Here is a 9,395-nt window from a genome sequence, read left to right as displayed (position 1 = left end):
TATAATTTACTCCAAAACATCTCTAACTGCTCTGAAGGCGCTTTCTCCAATAATGGGATGTCACACAGTTATTAATGAAGGCAAAAAATCATGTACAACTTGCATGATCCAGACCTGCTATGGCAGTTGCAATAAATGTGTTCATTAAAAACAGATGATTGTTGGACATTGGAAAACAGCACCACCCTTAAAATATAACTTATTAAGGTGTTCCTATGTTGATGCCTCAGGAGAGGGAAGAAATGGAAGGCCATATTACAGAAGAAGATGTTCTCAAAGCCATCCAAGGTATGGAAGCGCGAAAAACGCTGGGACCCGACGGTTTTCCTCTATTTTATTATCAGACGTACGCTACGCACCTGGTGCCTCGATTTTTCCAAGCTTACAATGCGCTCCTAGGCAGGACTCCACTCCCCAGGGATTCCTTATTTGCTCACATAGTTCTGATTCCTAAAGAGGGTAGAGATGCGACAGACAGTGTGAATTACCGCCCAATATCTTTATTGATTTCGGACCTCAAGATATTTACAAAGATACTAGTCAACGGCCTGATTTCTTTTGTCCCCAAGTTAGTCCATTATGACCAAGTAGGTTTCGTCCCAACCAGGGTGTCACGTACCTGATAGGAGACTGAGGTGACGAGGTCGGCCTCTCTTGTATCTCTGGCCCTGGTACCGCTGAAGGTGAAACAGAGGACACACCGAGGGACAGGAGGAACACGAGTGCCCGCAGGTGTAGACCCAGACCGCAGTAGCGGGAGATGCGAGCCGGGATAAGTAGGAGGAGCATCAGACCACGGAGGATAGCAGTACACTGGACATCAGATGAAGTGTAGTTCCTGGAAGACTTGCAGCAGGAAGTCGCAGAGGGTCCCAGGACCGAAGTCGCAGACACTCGGAGGTTGCCAAGGCGCAACCCAGGAAGTGGGTGCAAGGTCGTACAGATAGCCGGGTCAAGTGGTAGGCGGGCAGCGAGGTACCAAGCAGCAGGTGGAAGCAGCGTCAGGTGGGTAGCCAGGATCGGAAACCGGGAGTCAGAGTATAGGCAGAGTTCAGGAACAGGGTCAGGACAAGCCGGGTTCAGCAACGGAAGACAAGCAGGATCACAACCTGGTACAAGGTATTAGGTTAAGCTGAAGACCAGTCAGCAAGGGTCTGGGGTCAGGGCACTTCCTTAAATAGGCAGTATGGCGCGCACCTACGTGTGCGCGCGTCCGTTGTGCGCCGCGCGTGCATGCGTGCATGCGCATTGGTGCGCCTAAGTATCTCAGGATGCCCGTGTGCGCGCGAATGCGCCAGAGAGCACCCGGGACGAAAGGTGACAGTTCTCTTACACAGGGAAGCCAAAGATGACACGATTAGGGCCTTGAATCTTATCCATTTGGCCCGGTCCAGGAGACTTCCAATGTAGCCGATTTCAGCCTTTGACCGGGTCAACTGGCTTTTTAAGAAACGCACATTGAGGTACCTTGGCTTGGGTCCCCATATGTGTCAATGGATAGAGGTAATCTATTCCCATCCCTCAGCAGCAGGCCAATAAAGCAATTTCCTCCCCCTTTTCTTTGAGCAACGGGACGAGACAGGGTTGCCTGTTGTTGCCCTTGATATTTATATTGGTACTAGAATGCCTGCTAGCTCACATTAGGGACGATCAAAATATAAAGGGCATCGGCGCAGGCAACGCACATCATAAAGTTGAGGCTTATGCCGATGATTTATTATTCTTTGTAACAAGCCCTGAGACTTCCATCCCCAATTTATTGCAGGCTCTTAAGACATACTCAGCTCTTTCTAATTCTAAAATTAGTGTGCACAAATCTGAAGCTATAAATGTATCTAATAATAGTGAAGAAAATGAATATCTCACGCCAAATAAATTTAAATAAATATATAAGTGGTGATAAAGCTGCAACATTATTTTTACCAATCACAATTTATTGTGTACAGCGCCCCCACATATTTATATTTATATATCTATGATTGTTTTCATAAATTTATCTAAGGAGACTCTCCAACATCCAACAGAATTTCCCCTTCTCTTGGGCTCGCCACAAAATCAAATATTTGGGCATTTATCTTACTCCCTCATTGTCAGCAGTCTTTCAGGAGAATTTTTCCCCCTGGCTTACCTCTCTATGTCTTGATCTCCAGCGCTGGCACAAAAATACTTTCTCCTGGCTCGGTAGGAACAGCATTTTAAAGATGGCAGTTTTACCTAAATTATTGTACCTCCTCCAAACAATCTTGGGCTACAAAGCAAAAAGGCTGTCTCATCGTATCATCGTTCCAGTATCCCTGAAATCTCACCCCTTGATTGGGACTACGTTGTTAGTAGTAGCAAAAATGGGTTGTGTCATGATGGTCTCCCACACTCCCTCACTTTTGTCACCAGTCATTGGCGCCCAGGAGTTTCCTTCCAGTCTGACAGGGAGGAGGTTTAGGAAATTTCTATCGATCAACGGATTTCGGTTTCAAGACTTTCATCACGGGGGTCATTGGTGCACTATTGAGGAAATTCAAGCAATGCTGGCGAACAACACAGATTCGACATTTTCTCATCTCCTTGCATTTTGTGCCCACCACTAGTCATTCCGCGTCTGCTTTTGAGAGGTTCTACCTGGATCACGCTCTCCTCCATCATCTACTGTCCTTAATGTACGGGATTCTGGTTGTACCCCAGGACTGCTTCATACCTCCCTATCTACGGAAATGGGAAAATAACCTTGGTCAGGCCTTCTTAAAAGACCAGAGAGAACGTATTCCGTACTTTGCACACCGTTCCTCAATCGCGAGCAGGTTCCAGGAGGTTGGGTTTAAGATCCTGACTCACTGGTATAGAGTGCCCACACTCCTTCATAAGATCTACCCTTCAGTTTCCTCCTCCTGCTGGCGCTGTCAACAACCTGACGGTTCATTACTGCACATATTCTGGACATGCTCTCTTGTTTGCCCCTTTTGGGATGCTATCCGACGTTTGGTTTTTAGACTGACAGACGTTTCAGTTGCAGATGACCCGGCGCAGTGCCTACTTCACCTTACCCCAATGTTGAGGCGTCGATATAAGAAATCCCTCCTGATCCACCTCCTTAAAGCGGGGGTTCACCCAAAAAAAAATGTGTTAACATTACATTCAGGCGAGTTATGATAATGACATTACGCTGTTTTTTTTTTTAAATCCTTGCCGTACATATCGTTTTATTTATATATGTTCACCGCGGCTTCCGGGTATAATCTGCGGGACTGGGCGTTCCTAATTGATTGACATGGTTCTGACCGGCGCATACAGCGCGTCACGAGTTGCCGAAAGAAGCCGAAACGTCGGTGCGCAGGCGCTGTATAGAGCCGACTCGCAGTCCGGCTTCTTTCCGCAACTCCTGATGCTCTGTATGCGCCGTTTGGAAGCATGTCAATCAATTAGGAACGCCCAGTCCCGCAGATTATACCCAGAAGCCGCTGTGAACATATATATATAAAACGGTATGTACGGCAAGGATTTTAAAAAAAAACAGCGTAATGTCATTAACATAACTCGCCTGAATGTAATGTTAAATTTTTTTTGGGGGTGAACCCCTGCTTTAATGCCACTAGGATATGAATTTCGCAAAAATAAAAATGCTCAGATCCCCCTTCAATTGATCAGTGGATAGCTGTGGTGAACGAAATTAACCTGATGGAACAATTGATGGCCGCATTAAACCGTAAGGAGGAAAAATTCAGCAAAACCTGGTTTTACTGGCACGTTTTCCGATTCTCTCAAGATTATACCTGTAATACCTTTGTGACCCCTCTGTAGAGCTATTGTAACTGTGCATGTATCCCTATCCAATTGCCTTCACATCCAATACCCCCCCCCCCCTTTTTTCTTCTTCTTCCCCCTACTCCCCCTCCTCCCCTGAGCCTTTACCTTCATTCTCCCTTGATTTCTATTGAGCTTGCCCTGGTTCTCTTCATGTTCACGCTTTCTTCTCTGTCCTCTTCATTTTTTGGAAAATTTGTTTGTGTACACCTGACTAGGGGCGATATCAACGTTTTAAATTGTTGTACCTTATGTCTAATTTAGGTGAACTAGCGCTACGTCTTTACCAACCAATTTGCTATTTTCATATTGGATACTGTTACTTTTTTTTGGTTTATGTACCAACCTGTTCTTATTGTACAATTCGTTGTTGGACTTGTTCTGTCCTGTCTGTTGTACTCAATAAAAACTTTTAAATGATAAAAAATATAACTTACAAAAAAAAAAAAAAAAGAAATCCAGCCCCTGAACCCGAACTTAAAGCTGGCCATACGCTAGTTGATTTTCTAAAGAACTAGTGTGGTCAGCATCAGAATGGATCCTGGGCCCTGAGGATGTAAACACCTGAGAAAGCTACCACCTTCATTGTGAAGTACATAAGAACCTGGGTGGGGGGCTGTGCTGCTGTTTTACCATTTCCCACCTAAACTAGGGCATGCAACTGCTCAGGGCTGTACACATGCTCCGACCGCGGCAAAAATTAAACGGCATGTCACATTTGGCAGGTGGTACCGCTGTCAAACACAATTCATTCAAGCGAATGGGGCTGTGCCACAATTATTTGCACCAGTGTTTCTCAACTTCAGTACTCAAGGCGCCCCAACAGGTCATGTTTTCAGGCTTTCCATTATTTTGCACGAATGATTTGATAATTTTCACTGCCTTAGTAATTACCACAGCTGTTTCATCTGAGGGAAATCATGAAAACATGACCTGTTGGTGCGCCTTGAGGACTGGAGTTGAGAAACACTGGTTTGCACAATGGAGAGTCAGCATATTGCCTCCTCACCGCCTATCAACCCTATCCCTATGAAAGGCAATCCACTGTGGATTGCGGGGGCAGTTTAGCTGCCTGTGTAAACAAGCCATGATTAGACTACTCAAAAAAAAAGGTCGCTGTCTCTAAACAGGGAACAGGGATACCTTATAGATTGCAATTGTCCTGTACCCTATATTAACGGGAACCTGTGTTTTTCATAAACTGGGAAATACAATAGGTTCACTTTCAGGGCGGACCAGCATCTTTTAGGCCCCGTACTCACGACCAAACATGTCTGCTGAAACTGGTCCGCGGACCAGTTTCAGCAGACATGTTTGGCCGTGTGTAGGCCCGAGCGGACCATTTTTGGGCGGATCGGACAGGTTTCCAGCGGACAACTGTTTCCTGGACTTGCTTTAAAACAGCCCGGACATGTACGGTCGTCTGTACAGACCTACCGTACATGTCCTGCCGCCCGCCATCCCTCGCATGCGTCGAATGACTTCGACGCATGCGTGGAAGCCTTTTAAAGGCAGGCCACCCACGTCGCCGCATCATTGTCGCGGCGACACCGCGTAATCGACGCGGCGACACCGCGGACACGCCCCGCGTATTGTTTTTACGCGCGGACCTCTGTTCGATGGTGTGTACGGCCATCGAACAGAAGTCCCCGGGCAGTCCCCGGGCAAACATGTCCGATGAAAACGGTCCGCGGACCGGTTTCATCGGACATGTTTGATCGTGAGTACTCGGCCTTAGTGTTTACCTCTCTGTTCAGCCATCAGGGATAACAAGACTTACCCGATATTTCATGTATGGGGAGCACGTGACAACGGTGGTGCTTGCCCACTCAAACACCGAGTGTCGTTCCATGCGGGATTAACGAGTCACAGGTTCACTTTCAAATCTGAAATTTAAATGACTATTTATAATAAAGTAAAAGAAAAGATAATGCTAATTATTTTTAAAGATGTTCCCTCCCCCTTCTTCTGCCTACCTGCCTGCACAAATGTTGCAGACAGCCATAGTGCTCACCTGCCAGAAATGGGGGTACTTGTGCACTGTTGGACCCAACCAGGTCCCAAATAAATGGCAGGGAGTGGGGGCATATCTGCGCTCACATTGGATTTTGAAAGATGGCAGCGCAGAAAAGAGGCGGGGGAGGAGATTTCTTCAGCGGTTGAGTTCTGCTTTAAAGAAGAACTAAAGCCAAAGACTAACTATTTTAAAAATGTTTTCCTTCCCCCTCATCCCACCTATGCTGCCTACCCTCTGTAAAAAAGTTCTGTACCTTTTTTCAGTCCTGTCTGATCATGTGATCCTGCAGGTCCTGCTCCCCTGTCTAATGGAGCTCTTGACAATGGCTGAGAATTCTGACATTACCAATTGGCTCCCGCAGCCCAGCCATTGTTGGCACACCCTCTTCTCCCCTGCAGCCCTTGCTCACCCATACAAGTGAGCCAAAGAAGCAGGATCAGGACCAGAGTGCACCCAAAAAAGAAAAGTATAAAGATCTTTTTTGTTTTTACAGAGGATAGGCAGCATAAATAGGAGGAGAGGAAAGGAACACATTTTTAACAATAGTTAGTGTCAGGCTTTAGTTTTGCGTTAAAGCAGAATTTAAAGCGGGGTTCCATCCTAAAAATGAACTTTCTATTAAAGCGGATGTTCCACCCCAAAAATATATTAAAAGCCAGCAGCTACAAATACTGCAGCTGCTGACTTTTAATATAAGGACACTTACCTGTCCTGGAGTCCAGCGCCGTCTGCAGCAGAGGATGAGCGATCGCTCGTCTCTCTGCTGCCCCCCCGCCATCCTCAGTGAGGGAACCAAGAAGTGAAGCGCTGCGGCTTCACTGCCCGGTTCCCTACGGCGCATGCGCGAGTTGCGCCGTGCCCGCCGATTGGCTCCCGCTGTGTGCTGGGAGCCGAGTGTTCCCAACGACGGGATGTGACGCAATGCCCGTCTTTTGCCCGTGAATGACACTCATTTCACAGGAGTCTCTGGGCATTACTGGGCCTAAAAATCGCCCAGCATGCACCTCTCCCTGAAAACCAGGAATAAAAAGGAACTGGGCCTCACATGCCCACACATATGATAGATACAACCACAATGTGAGCTGGAGGATATAAGGCAAGTGTTTGCAATGATTTCTGGAACGATTAGGGAGCAATTAATATGTTTTTTGGACTATTTAATGTGATTAATTTTAGCTTTCAAAAAAAATCCCGGAACCCCACTTTAACTGCTGAAGAAATCTTCTCCCCCTGCCTCTCTTCAACGCTGCCATATTTCAAAATCCAATGTGTGTGCAGATATGCCCCCACTTTCTGCCCTTTATTTGGGACCTGGTTGAGAATAGCAGCACACAAGTGTCCCCATTTCTGGCAGGTGAGCACTATGGTTGTCAGCAGCATTTGTGCTCACCTGCAAAAATCTGCTACACATGCAAAGATGCCTCAACTGCTCATCTGATCTGTTCTTTGGTAACTTACTGCCTCCTTGGATTGGTATGTCATACCTATCTCAGGAGGCAGCGGGGTCCATCCTCAGCCAGGAAGCTGAAGCTGAAGGAAGCTGAAGCTTTGCAGCACAGAAATCATCAAAAGTGCAAAAATAATACATTTATACATTTGTGTATGAGGGGAGGGGTAACAATTGAAAAAAAAGCAATGGCCCATACACACGGTCTGAAAATCGGATGGAAAATACAGATTTCAGCGCGATCGCACAGTAATCGGATCGTTAGTACAGAGCTTTCGAGAGCCGATCACGACAATTCATCTGATATTATTTAATCTGACAAGCACGAAAATTTTCCCCGTCCGATACCAATACATTACAACACATGACATCACGACATCATGACATTTTTGGCTGAATTCGGACCTGAAACTGACCAAAAGACTTACAGGGCTCCTGTGCAATTCGCACCCGAGCCGCTTTGGAGATGTGAGAACGGACTTCACAGAGAGCCAATCACAATCTCCTGACATGCGAATTGGATGCAGAGAAACCACATCCAATTCGCCATAGTGTGAACCCAGCCTAAAGTTCATTTGATTAAATGTTTTGTCTGTAGATATCCCCAAGTATTTAGATCGTCACTCTAGAGCAGGGGTCTCCAAACTGATATCACTCCGCCAGGGCCAGTGTTCTGTTAATTTCTCCAACCCATCAGAAACTCCAACCACGTCACTTCCGGTTTATTTAAACCCTTAGTAATTGGAGATTTTGACAAATGATTCGATTGTCAGTGTTGTGTCCAACCATCAGTCCGGTACAGAAAGACTGAGCTGTTTTGACAGCACAGCGGCTAACGAGTCCAAAGTTGTCACCCCCTCGGAGGCGGCCATTTTGTTGGTTAGAATCTCCGCTCATAATATCCTGCACCAGATTCTACTCGTTTGCTGGTGTTGTGTCCAACCACCAAATCGTCAACAACTCCAATTACTGCTGGTTTAACCACTTCATTACTGGGCACTTAAACCCCCTTCCTGCCCAGACCAATTTTCAGCTTTCAGCCCTGACGCATTTTGAATGACAATTGCGCGGTCATACAACACTGTACCCAAATTATATTTTTATAAATTTTTTCCCACAAATAGAGCTTTCTTTTGGTGGTATTTGATCATCTCTGCGTTTTTTTTTTTTTGCGCTATAAACAAAAAAAGACAAACAAATTTGAAAAAAAAACACTATTTTTTACTTTTTGTTATAATAATATCCCAATTTTTTTTCCCTCAGTTTAGGCCAATACGTATTATTTTACATATTTTTGTTAAAAAAAATCGCAATAAGCGTATATTGATTAGTTTGCGCAAAAGTTATAGCGCCTACAAAATAGGGGATAGATTTATGATTTTTTTTATTTTTTTTACTAGTAATGGCAGCGATCTGTGATTTTTTTGTCAGGCCTGCGATATTGCAGCGGACATATCAGACACTTTTGACACTATTTTGGGACCATTCACATTTATACAGCGATCAGTGCTAAAAAAAATGCACTGATTACTGTATAAATGTGACTGGCAGGGAAGGGGCTAACACTAGGGGGGTGAGGAAGGGGTTAAATGTATTCCCTGGGTTTGATTCTTACTGTGGGGGGAGGGGACTGACTGGGGGAGGTGACCGATGCTGTGTCCCTAATGCAAATAAAGGGACATCCAGGGACGTCCACCCGGCAGTTGAGAGCCGCGCTGTGGACATCTTTCGTCTACAGCGCAGGTCTCAAGTGGTTAAAGAAACCGGAAGTTACGTGGTTGGAGTTTCAGATGGGTTGGACAAATTGACAGAACACTGGAACTTTATTGCTATTGCAGGCAGGGAGGAGTTAATCTGCCTGCAAACTGAATTAGAAAAAAAGAATCCCTCCATTATACAGCCTCCTGGGCCCTATGCTATGCATAGCATACTAGCTCATTATGAATTACTTACTTTAGAGCGAAGCCCCCGCAGCGGTTCGCGTATCCCCCTCCGGCCGGCGACATCGCTCCCGGAGTTACTTCCGGGTATCATGGGCTCTGGCGCTGTGATTGGCCGGAGCCGCAATGACATCACTCCCACGTGTGGGAGCCGCCGGTAACGGCACATTCACCGAAACAATGGCACGTACGTGCC

Source organism: Rana temporaria, chromosome 8 (genome assembly GCF_905171775.1).
Source record: "Rana temporaria chromosome 8, aRanTem1.1, whole genome shotgun sequence".
Lineage (NCBI taxonomy): Eukaryota > Metazoa > Chordata > Amphibia > Anura > Ranidae > Rana > Rana temporaria.
The sequence above is the reverse complement of the archived record's forward strand: the minus strand, read 5'-3'. Positions refer to the sequence as shown.